General features: G+C 36.2%; 20 pseudogenes; all 20 read left to right on the top strand.

Moving 5' to 3' along the window:
• The first annotated feature begins 443 nt into the window (after positions 1-443).
• LOC128920970 (5S ribosomal RNA) lies at positions 444-570 on the top strand (annotated as a pseudogene).
• Positions 571-1,045: 475 nt separating this feature from the next.
• LOC128920779 (5S ribosomal RNA) lies at positions 1,046-1,172 on the top strand (annotated as a pseudogene).
• Positions 1,173-1,673: 501 nt separating this feature from the next.
• On the top strand, positions 1,674-1,800 carry LOC128920969 (5S ribosomal RNA; annotated as a pseudogene).
• A 504-nt stretch (positions 1,801-2,304) lies between these two features.
• Positions 2,305-2,431, top strand: LOC128920968 (5S ribosomal RNA; annotated as a pseudogene).
• Positions 2,432-2,904: 473 nt separating this feature from the next.
• Positions 2,905-3,031, top strand: LOC128920967 (5S ribosomal RNA; annotated as a pseudogene).
• Positions 3,032-3,506: 475 nt separating this feature from the next.
• Positions 3,507-3,633, top strand: LOC128920966 (5S ribosomal RNA; annotated as a pseudogene).
• Positions 3,634-4,132: 499 nt separating this feature from the next.
• LOC128920778 (5S ribosomal RNA) lies at positions 4,133-4,259 on the top strand (annotated as a pseudogene).
• A 502-nt stretch (positions 4,260-4,761) lies between these two features.
• Positions 4,762-4,888, top strand: LOC128920965 (5S ribosomal RNA; annotated as a pseudogene).
• A 505-nt stretch (positions 4,889-5,393) lies between these two features.
• LOC128920964 (5S ribosomal RNA) lies at positions 5,394-5,520 on the top strand (annotated as a pseudogene).
• Positions 5,521-5,993: 473 nt separating this feature from the next.
• Positions 5,994-6,120, top strand: LOC128920963 (5S ribosomal RNA; annotated as a pseudogene).
• Positions 6,121-6,619: 499 nt separating this feature from the next.
• On the top strand, positions 6,620-6,746 carry LOC128920776 (5S ribosomal RNA; annotated as a pseudogene).
• A 502-nt stretch (positions 6,747-7,248) lies between these two features.
• Positions 7,249-7,375, top strand: LOC128920962 (5S ribosomal RNA; annotated as a pseudogene).
• Positions 7,376-7,881: 506 nt separating this feature from the next.
• Positions 7,882-8,008, top strand: LOC128920961 (5S ribosomal RNA; annotated as a pseudogene).
• Positions 8,009-8,481: 473 nt separating this feature from the next.
• LOC128920959 (5S ribosomal RNA) lies at positions 8,482-8,608 on the top strand (annotated as a pseudogene).
• A 474-nt stretch (positions 8,609-9,082) lies between these two features.
• LOC128920775 (5S ribosomal RNA) lies at positions 9,083-9,209 on the top strand (annotated as a pseudogene).
• A 502-nt stretch (positions 9,210-9,711) lies between these two features.
• Positions 9,712-9,838, top strand: LOC128920958 (5S ribosomal RNA; annotated as a pseudogene).
• Positions 9,839-10,343: 505 nt separating this feature from the next.
• Positions 10,344-10,470, top strand: LOC128920957 (5S ribosomal RNA; annotated as a pseudogene).
• Positions 10,471-10,973: 503 nt separating this feature from the next.
• On the top strand, positions 10,974-11,100 carry LOC128920956 (5S ribosomal RNA; annotated as a pseudogene).
• Positions 11,101-11,602: 502 nt separating this feature from the next.
• Positions 11,603-11,729, top strand: LOC128920955 (5S ribosomal RNA; annotated as a pseudogene).
• Positions 11,730-12,233: 504 nt separating this feature from the next.
• LOC128920954 (5S ribosomal RNA) lies at positions 12,234-12,360 on the top strand (annotated as a pseudogene).
• Positions 12,361-12,745: the final 385 nt, after the last annotated feature.

The following is a 12,745-nucleotide window of genomic DNA, read 5'->3' as shown; positions in this document are numbered from 1 at the left end:
TTTTTTTATTTTTTTTTTTCAGAAAGTCTCATTTTTTTTTTGGGCAGTATACACAACATTGCACAAGTATCGGAATACGAAGGTAGATAGTAAGCAAAAAAAAGTATCTAAGTATCTAAAATAAGCCAGTACATTAGAGTGTTAAATAGTATCTACTACGTTTTGTGAGTCACTATGCGCGGTATTATGAGAAATAGGATTAGATATTGTATCTGCAAACTTGCAGATACATTTAAAAGATAATATCAATTAAAGAAATACATATATTTTAAATGCGAAATAGCGAAATAAGAGCTTAACTGTTGAACAGCTGATGGCTGTGATGAAGAGACTGTGCAAATTTGCCTCCGGATAAAAACTGAAATTTTACTCCGGCTATAGTCCCAATCTCACTTACGTGAAAGAGTAGTTTACTCATATAACGAATTCTAGGAAATCCATATGCCAACGACCATACCACGCTGAATACATCGGTTCTCGTCCGATCACCGAAATTAAGCAGCGTCGGGATAGCGGGCGCGGTTAGTACTTAGATGGGGGACCGCTTGGGAACACCGCGTGTTGTTGGCTCCCAACAACTTTTTTACCTTTTTGTCAAAGTTTTTAAATACTTTCCTAGTTGTTGTTGTTTTTTATTTTTTTTTTTTTCAGAAAGTCTCATTGCACAAGTATCGGAATACGAAGGTAGATAGTAAGCCAAAAAAAGCATCTAAGTATCTAAAATAAGCCAGTACATTAGAGTGTTAAATAGTATCTACTACGTTTTGTGAGTCACTATGCGCGGTATTATGAGAAATAGGATTAGATATTGTATCTGCAAACTTGCAGATACATTTAAAAGATAATATCAATTAAAGAAATACATATATTTTAAATGCGAAATAGCGAAATAAGAGCTTAACTGTTGAACAGCTGATGGCTGTGATGAAGAGACTGTGCAAATTTGCCTCCGGATAAAAACTGAAATTTTACTCCGGCTATAGTCCCAATCTCACTTACGTGAAAGAGTAGTTTACTCATATAACGAATTCTAGGAAATCCATATGCCAACGACCATACCACGCTGAATACATCGGTTCTCGTCCGATCACCGAAATTAAGCAGCGTCGGGATAGCGGGCGCGGTTAGTACTTAGATGGGGGACCGCTTGGGAACACCGCCTGTTGTTGGCTCCCAACAACTTTTTTACCTTTTTGTCAAAGTTTTTAAATACTTTCCTAGTTGTTGTTGTTTTTTTATTTTTTTTTTTCAGAAAGTCTCATTTTTTTTTTGGGCAGTATACACAACATTGCACAAGTATCGGAATACGAAGGTAGATAGTAAGCAAAAAAAAGTATCTAAGTATCTAAAATAAGCCAGTACATTAGAGTGTTAAATAGTATCTACTACGTTTTGTGAGTCACTATGCGCGGTATTATGAGAAATAGGATTAGATATTGTATCTGCAAACTTGCAGATACATTTAAAAGATAATATCAATTAAAGAAATACATATATTTTAAATGCGAAATAGCGAAATAAGAGCTTAACTGTTGAACAGCTGATGGCTGTGATGAAGAGACTGTGCAAATTTGCCTCCGGATAAAAACTGAAATTTTACTCCGGCTATAGTCCCAATCTCACTTACGTGAAAGAGTAGTTTACTCATATAACGAATTCTAGGAAATCCATATGCCAACGACCATACCACGCTGAATACATCGGTTCTCGTCCGATCACCGAAATTAAGCAGCGTCGGGATAGCGGGCGCGGTTAGTACTTAGATGGGGGACCGCTTGGGAACACCGCGTGTTGTTGGCTCCCAACAACTTTTTTTACCTTTTTGTAAAAGTTTTTAAATACTTTCCTAGTTGTTGTTGTTTTTTTATTTTTTTTTTTTCAGAAAGTCTCATTTTTTTTTTGGGCAGTATACACAACATTGCACAAGTATCGGAATACGAAGGTAGATAGTAAGCAAAAAAAAGTATCTAAGTATCTAAAATAAGCCAGTACATTAGAGTGTTATATAGTATCTACTACGTTTTGTGAGTCACTTATGCGCGGTATTATGGGAAATAGGATTAGATATTGTATCTGCAAACTTGCAGATACATTTAAAAGATAATATCAATTAAAGAAATACATATATTTTAAATGCGAAATAGCGAAATAAGAGCTTAACTGTTGAACAGCTGATGGCTGTGATGAAGAGACTGTGCAAATTTGCCTCCGGATAAAAACTGAAATTTTACTCCGGCTATAGTCCCAAACTCACTTACGTGAAAGAGTAGTTTACTCATATAACGAATTCTAGGAAATCCATATGCCAACGACCATACCACGCTGAATACATCGGTTCTCGTCCGATCACCGAAATTAAGCAGCGTCGGGATAGCGGGCGCGGTTAGTACTTAGATGGGGGACCGCTTGGGAACACCGCGTGTTGTTGGCTCCCAACAACTTTTTTACCTTTTTGTCAAAGTTTTTAAATACTTTCCTAGTTGTTGTTGTTTTTTATTTTTTTTTTTCAGAAAGTCTCATTGCACAAGTATCGGAATACGAAGGTAGATAGTAAGCCAAAAAAAGCATCTAAGTATCTAAAATAAGCCAGTACATTAGAGTGTTAAATAGTATCTACTACGTTTTGTGAGTCACTATGCGCGGTATTATGAGAAATAGGATTAGATATTGTATCTGCAAACTTGCAGATACATTTAAAAGATAATATCAATTAAAGAAATACATATATTTTAAATGCGAAATAGCGAAATAAGAGCTTAACTGTTGAACAGCTGATGGCTGTGATGAAGAGACTGTGCAAATTTGCCTCCGGATAAAAACTGAAATTTTACTCCGGCTATAGTCCCAAACTCACTTACGTGAAAGAGTAGTTTACTCATATAACGAATTCTAGGAAATCCATATGCCAACGACCATACCACGCTGAATACATCGGTTCTCGTCCGATCACCGAAATTAAGCAGCGTCGGGATAGCGGGCGCGGTTAGTACTTAGATGGGGGACCGCTTGGGAACACCGCGTGTTGTTGGCTCCCAACAACTTTTTTACCTTTTTGTCAAAGTTTTTAAATACTTTCCTAGTTGTTGTTGTTTTTTATTTTTTTTTTTTTCAGAAAGTCTCATTGCACAAGTATCGGAATACGAAGGTAGATAGTAAGCCAAAAAAAGCATCTAAGTATCTAAAATAAGCCAGTACATTAGAGTGTTAAATAGTATCTACTACGTTTTGTGAGTCACTATGCGCGGTATTATGAGAAATAGGATTAGATATTGTATCTGCAAACTTGCAGATACATTTAAAAGATAATATCAATTAAAGAAATACATATATTTTAAATGCGAAATAGCGAAATAAGAGCTTAACTGTTGAACAGCTGATGGCTGTGATGAAGAGACTGTGCAAATTTGCCTCCGGATAAAAACTGAAATTTTACTCCGGCTATAGTCCCAATCTCACTTACGTGAAAGAGTAGTTTACTCATATAACGAATTCTAGGAAATCCATATGCCAACGACCATACCACGCTGAATACATCGGTTCTCGTCCGATCACCGAAATTAAGCAGCGTCGGGATAGCGGGCGCGGTTAGTACTTAGATGGGGGACCGCTTGGGAACACCGCGTGTTGTTGGCTCCCAACAACTTTTTTACCTTTTTGTCAAAGTTTTTAAATACTTTCCTAGTTGTTGTTGTTTTTTATTTTTTTTTTTTCAGAAAGTCTCTTTTTTTTTTGGGCAGTATACACAACATTGCACAAGTATCGGAATATGAAGGTAGATAGTAAGCAAAAAAAGTATCTAAGTATCTAAAATAAGCCAGTACATTAGAGTGTTAAATAGTATCTACTACGTTTTGTGAGTCACTATGCGCGGTATTATGAGAAATAGGATTAGATATTGTATCTGCAAACTTGCAGATACATTTAAAAGATAATATCAATTAAAGAAATACATATATTTTAAATGCGAAATAGCGAAATAAGAGCTTAACTGTTGAACAGCTGATGGCTGTGATGAAGAGACTGTGCAAATTTGCCTCCGGATAAAAACTGAAATTTTACTCCGGCTATAGTCCCAATCTCACTTACGTGAAAGAGTAGTTTACTCATATAACGAATTCTAGGAAATCCATATGCCAACGACCATACCACGCTGAATACATCGGTTCTCGTCCGATCACCGAAATTAAGCAGCGTCGGGATAGCGGGCGCGGTTAGTACTTAGATGGGGGACCGCTTGGGAACACCGCCTGTTGTTGGCTCCCAACAACTTTTTTACCTTTTTGTCAAAGTTTTTAAATACTTTCCTAGTTGTTGTTGTTTTTTTATTTTTTTTTTTTCAGAAAGTCTCATTTTTTTTTTGGGCAGTATACACAACATTGCACAAGTATCGGAATACGAAGGTAGATAGTAAGCAAAAAAAAGTATCTAAGTATCTAAAATAAGCCAGTACATTAGAGTGTTAAATAGTATCTACTACGTTTTGTGAGTCACTATGCGCGGTATTATGAGAAATAGGATTAGATATTGTATCTGCAAACTTGCAGATACATTTAAAAGATAATATCAATTAAAGAAATACATATATTTTAAATGCGAAATAGCGAAATAAGAGCTTAACTGTTGAACAGCTGATGGCTGTGATGAAGAGACTGTGCAAATTTGCCTCCGGATAAAAACTGAAATTTTACTCCGGCTATAGTCCCAATCTCACTTACGTGAAAGAGTAGTTTACTCATATAACGAATTCTAGGAAATCCATATGCCAACGACCATACCACGCTGAATACATCGGTTCTCGTCCGATCACCGAAATTAAGCAGCGTCGGGATAGCGGGCGCGGTTAGTACTTAGATGGGGGACCGCTTGGGAACACCGCGTGTTGTTGGCTCCCAACAACTTTTTTTACCTTTTTGTAAAAGTTTTTAAATACTTTCCTAGTTGTTGTTGTTTTTTTATTTTTTTTTTTTCAGAAAGTCTCATTTTTTTTTTTGGGCAGTATACACAACATTGCACAAGTATCGGAATACGAAGGTAGATAGTAAGCAAAAAAAAGTATCTAAGTATCTAAAATAAGCCAGTACATTAGAGTGTTATATAGTATCTACTACGTTTTGTGAGTCACTTATGCGCGGTATTATGGGAAATAGGATTAGATATTGTATCTGCAAACTTGCAGATACATTTAAAAGATAATATCAATTAAAGAAATACATATATTTTAAATGCGAAATAGCGAAATAAGAGCTTAACTGTTGAACAGCTGATGGCTGTGATGAAGAGACTGTGCAAATTTGCCTCCGGATAAAAACTGAAATTTTACTCCGGCTATAGTCCCAAACTCACTTACGTGAAAGAGTAGTTTACTCATATAACGAATTCTAGGAAATCCATATGCCAACGACCATACCACGCTGAATACATCGGTTCTCGTCCGATCACCGAAATTAAGCAGCGTCGGGATAGCGGGCGCGGTTAGTACTTAGATGGGGGACCGCTTGGGAACACCGCGTGTTGTTGGCTCCCAACAACTTTTTTACCTTTTTGTCAAAGTTTTTAAATACTTTCCTAGTTGTTGTTGTTTTTTATTTTTTTTTTTCAGAAAGTCTCATTGCACAAGTATCGGAATACGAAGGTAGATAGTAAGCCAAAAAAAGCATCTAAGTATCTAAAATAAGCCAGTACATTAGAGTGTTAAATAGTATCTACTACGTTTTGTGAGTCACTATGCGCGGTATTATGAGAAATAGGATTAGATATTGTATCTGCAAACTTGCAGATACATTTAAAAGATAATATCAATTAAAGAAATACATATATTTTAAATGCGAAATAGCGAAATAAGAGCTTAACTGTTGAACAGCTGATGGCTGTGATGAAGAGACTGTGCAAATTTGCCTCCGGATAAAAACTGAAATTTTACTCCGGCTATAGTCCCAAACTCACTTACGTGAAAGAGTAGTTTACTCATATAACGAATTCTAGGAAATCCATATGCCAACGACCATACCACGCTGAATACATCGGTTCTCGTCCGATCACCGAAATTAAGCAGCGTCGGGATAGCGGGCGCGGTTAGTACTTAGATGGGGGACCGCTTGGGAACACCGCGTGTTGTTGGCTCCCAACAACTTTTTTACCTTTTTGTCAAAGTTTTTAAATACTTTCCTAGTTGTTGTTGTTTTTTATTTTTTTTTTTTCAGAAAGTCTCTTTTTTTTTTGGGCAGTATACACAACATTGCACAAGTATCGGAATATGAAGGTAGATAGTAAGCAAAAAAAGTATCTAAGTATCTAAAATAAGCCAGTACATTAGAGTGTTAAATAGTATCTACTACGTTTTGTGAGTCACTATGCGCGGTATTATGAGAAATAGGATTAGATATTGTATCTGCAAACTTGCAGATACATTTAAAAGATAATATCAATTAAAGAAATACATATATTTTAAATGCGAAATAGCGAAATAAGAGCTTAACTGTTGAACAGCTGATGGCTGTGATGAAGAGACTGTGCAAATTTGCCTCCGGATAAAAACTGAAATTTTACTCCGGCTATAGTCCCAATCTCACTTACGTGAAAGAGTAGTTTACTCATATAACGAATTCTAGGAAATCCATATGCCAACGACCATACCACGCTGAATACATCGGTTCTCGTCCGATCACCGAAATTAAGCAGCGTCGGGATAGCGGGCGCGGTTAGTACTTAGATGGGGGACCGCTTGGGAACACCGCCTGTTGTTGGCTCCCAACAACTTTTTTACCTTTTTGTCAAAGTTTTTAAATACTTTCCTAGTTGTTGTTGTTTTTTTATTTTTTTTTTTTCAGAAAGTCTCATTTTTTTTTTGGGCAGTATACACAACATTGCACAAGTATCGGAATACGAAGGTAGATAGTAAGCAAAAAAAAGTATCTAAGTATCTAAAATAAGCCAGTACATTAGAGTGTTAAATAGTATCTACTACGTTTTGTGAGTCACTATGCGCGGTATTATGAGAAATAGGATTAGATATTGTATCTGCAAACTTGCAGATACATTTAAAAGATAATATCAATTAAAGAAATACATATATTTTAAATGCGAAATAGCGAAATAAGAGCTTAACTGTTGAACAGCTGATGGCTGTGATGAAGAGACTGTGCAAATTTGCCTCCGGATAAAAACTGAAATTTTACTCCGGCTATAGTCCCAATCTCACTTACGTGAAAGAGTAGTTTACTCATATAACGAATTCTAGGAAATCCATATGCCAACGACCATACCACGCTGAATACATCGGTTCTCGTCCGATCACCGAAATTAAGCAGCGTCGGGATAGCGGGCGCGGTTAGTACTTAGATGGGGGACCGCTTGGGAACACCGCGTGTTGTTGGCTCCCAACAACTTTTTTTACCTTTTTGTAAAAGTTTTTAAATACTTTCCTAGTTGTTGTTGTTTTTTTATTTTTTTTTTTTTCAGAAAGTCTCATTTTTTTTTTTGGGCAGTATACACAACATTGCACAAGTATCGGAATACGAAGGTAGATAGTAAGCAAAAAAAAGTATCTAAGTATCTAAAATAAGCCAGTACATTAGAGTGTTATATAGTATCTACTACGTTTTGTGAGTCACTTATGCGCGGTATTATGGGAAATAGGATTAGATATTGTATCTGCAAACTTGCAGATACATTTAAAAGATAATATCAATTAAAGAAATACATATATTTTAAATGCGAAATAGCGAAATAAGAGCTTAACTGTTGAACAGCTGATGGCTGTGATGAAGAGACTGTGCAAATTTGCCTCCGGATAAAAACTGAAATTTTACTCCGGCTATAGTCCCAAACTCACTTACGTGAAAGAGTAGTTTACTCATATAACGAATTCTAGGAAATCCATATGCCAACGACCATACCACGCTGAATACATCGGTTCTCGTCCGATCACCGAAATTAAGCAGCGTCGGGATAGCGGGCGCGGTTAGTACTTAGATGGGGGACCGCTTGGGAACACCGCGTGTTGTTGGCTCCCAACAACTTTTTTACCTTTTTGTCAAAGTTTTTAAATACTTTCCTAGTTGTTGTTGTTTTTTATTTTTTTTTTTCAGAAAGTCTCATTGCACAAGTATCGGAATACGAAGGTAGATAGTAAGCCAAAAAAAGCATCTAAGTATCTAAAATAAGCCAGTACATTAGAGTGTTAAATAGTATCTACTACGTTTTGTGAGTCACTATGCGCGGTATTATGAGAAATAGGATTAGATATTGTATCTGCAAACTTGCAGATACATTTAAAAGATAATATCAATTAAAGAAATACATATATTTTAAATGCGAAATAGCGAAATAAGAGCTTAACTGTTGAACAGCTGATGGCTGTGATGAAGAGACTGTGCAAATTTGCCTCCGGATAAAAACTGAAATTTTACTCCGGCTATAGTCCCAAACTCACTTACGTGAAAGAGTAGTTTACTCATATAACGAATTCTAGGAAATCCATATGCCAACGACCATACCACGCTGAATACATCGGTTCTCGTCCGATCACCGAAATTAAGCAGCGTCGGGATAGCGGGCGCGGTTAGTACTTAGATGGGGGACCGCTTGGGAACACCGCGTGTTGTTGGCTCCCAACAACTTTTTTACCTTTTTGTCAAAGTTTTTAAATACTTTCCTAGTTGTTGTTGTTTTTTATTTTTTTTTTTTCAGAAAGTCTCATTGCACAAGTATCGGAATACGAAGGTAGATAGTAAGCCAAAAAAAGCATCTAAGTATCTAAAATAAGCCAGTACATTAGAGTGTTAAATAGTATCTACTACGTTTTGTGAGTCACTATGCGCGGTATTATGAGAAATAGGATTAGATATTGTATCTGCAAACTTGCAGATACATTTAAAAGATAATATCAATTAAAGAAATACATATATTTTAAATGCGAAATAGCGAAATAAGAGCTTAACTGTTGAACAGCTGATGGCTGTGATGAAGAGACTGTGCAAATTTGCCTCCGGATAAAAACTGAAATTTTACTCCGGCTATAGTCCCAATCTCACTTACGTGAAAGAGTAGTTTACTCATATAACGAATTCTAGGAAATCCATATGCCAACGACCATACCACGCTGAATACATCGGTTCTCGTCCGATCACCGAAATTAAGCAGCGTCGGGATAGCGGGCGCGGTTAGTACTTAGATGGGGGACCGCTTGGGAACACCGCCTGTTGTTGGCTCCCAACAACTTTTTTACCTTTTTGTCAAAGTTTTTAAATACTTTCCTAGTTGTTGTTGTTTTTTTATTTTTTTTTTTTCAGAAAGTCTCATTTTTTTTTTGGGCAGTATACACAACATTGCACAAGTATCGGAATACGAAGGTAGATAGTAAGCAAAAAAAAGTATCTAAGTATCTAAAATAAGCCAGTACATTAGAGTGTTAAATAGTATCTACTACGTTTTGTGAGTCACTATGCGCGGTATTATGAGAAATAGGATTAGATATTGTATCTGCAAACTTGCAGATACATTTAAAAGATAATATCAATTAAAGAAATACATATATTTTAAATGCGAAATAGCGAAATAAGAGCTTAACTGTTGAACAGCTGATGGCTGTGATGAAGAGACTGTGCAAATTTGCCTCCGGATAAAAACTGAAATTTTACTCCGGCTATAGTCCCAATCTCACTTACGTGAAAGAGTAGTTTACTCATATAACGAATTCTAGGAAATCCATATGCCAACGACCATACCACGCTGAATACATCGGTTCTCGTCCGATCACCGAAATTAAGCAGCGTCGGGATAGCGGGCGCGGTTAGTACTTAGATGGGGGACCGCTTGGGAACACCGCGTGTTGTTGGCTCCCAACAACTTTTTTTACCTTTTTGTAAAAGTTTTTAAATACTTTCCTAGTTGTTGTTGTTTTTTTATTTTTTTTTTTTTCAGAAAGTCTCATTTTTTTTTTTGGGCAGTATACACAACATTGCACAAGTATCGGAATACGAAGGTAGATAGTAAGCAAAAAAAAGTATCTAAGTATCTAAAATAAGCCAGTACATTAGAGTGTTAAATAGTATCTACTACGTTTTGTGAGTCACTATGCGCGGTATTATGAGAAATAGGATTAGATATTGTATCTGCAAACTTGCAGATACATTTAAAAGATAATATCAATTAAAGAAATACATATATTTTAAATGCGAAATAGCGAAATAAGAGCTTAACTGTTGAACAGCTGATGGCTGTGATGAAGAGACTGTGCAAATTTGCCTCCGGATAAAAACTGAAATTTTACTCCGGCTATAGTCCCAATCTCACTTACGTGAAAGAGTAGTTTACTCATATAACGAATTCTAGGAAATCCATATGCCAACGACCATACCACGCTGAATACATCGGTTCTCGTCCGATCACCGAAATTAAGCAGCGTCGGGATAGCGGGCGCGGTTAGTACTTAGATGGGGGACCGCTTGGGAACACCGCGTGTTGTTGGCTCCCAACAACTTTTTTTACCTTTTTGTAAAAGTTTTTAAATACTTTCCTAGTTGTTGTTGTTTTTTTATTTTTTTTTTTCAGAAAGTCTCATTTTTTTTTTGGGCAGTATACACAACATTGCACAAGTATCGGAATACGAAGGTAGATAGTAAGCAAAAAAAAGTATCTAAGTATCTAAAATAAGCCAGTACATTAGAGTGTTATATAGTATCTACTACGTTTTGTGAGTCACTTATGCGCGGTATTATGGGAAATAGAATTAGATATTGTATCTGCAAACTTGCAGATACATTTAAAAGATAATATCAATTAAAGAAATACATATATTTTAAATGCGAAATAGCGAAATAAGAGCTTAACTGTTGAACAGCTGATGGCTGTGATGAAGAGACTGTGCAAATTTGCCTCCGGATAAAAACTGAAATTTTACTCCGGCTATAGTCCCAATCTCACTTACGTGAAAGAGTAGTTTACTCATATAACGAATTCTAGGAAATCCATATGCCAACGACCATACCACGCTGAATACATCGGTTCTCGTCCGATCACCGAAATTAAGCAGCGTCGGGATAGCGGGCGCGGTTAGTACTTAGATGGGGGACCGCTTGGGAACACCGCGTGTTGTTGGCTCCCAACAACTTTTTTACCTTTTTGTCAAAGTTTTTAAATACTTTCCTAGTTGTTGTTGTTTTTTATTTTTTATTTTCAGAAAGTCTCATTTTTTTTTTTTTGGCAGTATACACAACATTGCACAAGTATCGGAATACGAAGGTAGATAGTAAGCAAAAAAAAGTATCTAAGTATCTAAAATAAGCCAGTACATTAGAGTGTTAAATAGTATCTAATACGTTTTGTGAGTCACTATGCGCGGTATTATGGGAAATAGGATTAGATATTGTATCTGCAAACTTGCAGATACATTTAAAAGATAATATCAATTAAAGAAATACATATATTTTAAATGCGAAATAGCGAAATAAGAGCTTAACTATTGAACAGCTGATGGCTGTGATGAAGAGACTGTGCAAATTTGCCTCCGGATAAAAACTGAAATTTTACTCCGGCTATAGTCCCAATCTCACTTACGTGAAAGAGTAGTTTACTCATATAACGAATTCTAGGAAATCCATATGCCAACGACCATACCACGCTGAATACATCGGTTCTCGTCCGATCACCGAAATTAAGCAGCGTCGGGATAGCGGGCGCGGTTAGTACTTAGATGGGGGACCGCTTGGGAACACCGCGTGTTGTTGGCTCCCAACAACTTTTTTACCTTTTTGTCAAAGTTTTTAAATACTTTCCTAGTTGTTGTTGTTTTTTATTTTTTTTTTTCAGAAAGTCTCATTTAGTTTTTTTTGGCAGTATACACAACATTGCACAAGTATCGGAATACGAAGGTAGATAGTAAGCAAAAAAAAAGTATCTAAGTATCTAAAATAAGCCAGTACATTAGAGTGTTAAATAGTATCTACTACGTTTTGTGAGTCACTTATGCGCGGTATTATGGGAAATAGGATTAGATATTGTATCTGCAAACTTGCAGATAAATTTAAAAGATAATATCAATTAAAGAAAAGCATATATTTTAAATGCGAAATAGCGAAATAAGAGCTTAACTGTTGAACAGCTGATGGCTGTGATGAAGAGACTGTGCAAATTTGCCTCCGGATAAAAACTGAAATTTTACTCCGGCTATAGTCCCAATCTCACTTACGTGAAAGAGTAGTTTACTCATATAACGAATTCTAGGAAATCCATATGCCAACGACCATACCACGCTGAATACATCGGTTCTCGTCCGATCACCGAAATTAAGCAGCGTCGGGATAGCGGGCGCGGTTAGTACTTAGATGGGGGACCGCTTGGGAACACCGCGTGTTGTTGGCTCCCAACAACTTTTTTACCTTTTTGTCAAAGTTTTTAAATACTTTCCTAGTTGTTGTTGTTTTTTATTTTTTTTTTTTCAGAAAGTCTCATTTAGTTTTTTTGGCAGTATACACAACATTGCACAAGTATCGGAATACGAAGGTAGATAGTAAGCAAAAAAAAAGTATCTAAGTATCTAAAATAAGCCAGTACATTAGAGTGTTAAATAGTATCTACTACGTTTTGTGAGTCACTTATGCGCGGTATTATGGGAAATAGGATTAGATATTGTATCTGCAAACTTGCAGATACATTTAAAAGATAATATCAATTAAAGAAATACATATATTTTAAATGCGAAATAGCGAAATAAGAGCTTAACTGTTGAACAGCTGATGGCTGTGAT

This window comes from Zeugodacus cucurbitae, chromosome 3 (assembly GCF_028554725.1).
Source record: "Zeugodacus cucurbitae isolate PBARC_wt_2022May chromosome 3, idZeuCucr1.2, whole genome shotgun sequence".
NCBI lineage: Eukaryota > Metazoa > Arthropoda > Insecta > Diptera > Tephritidae > Zeugodacus > Zeugodacus cucurbitae.
This window is presented reverse-complemented; position numbering and strand designations above follow the sequence as displayed.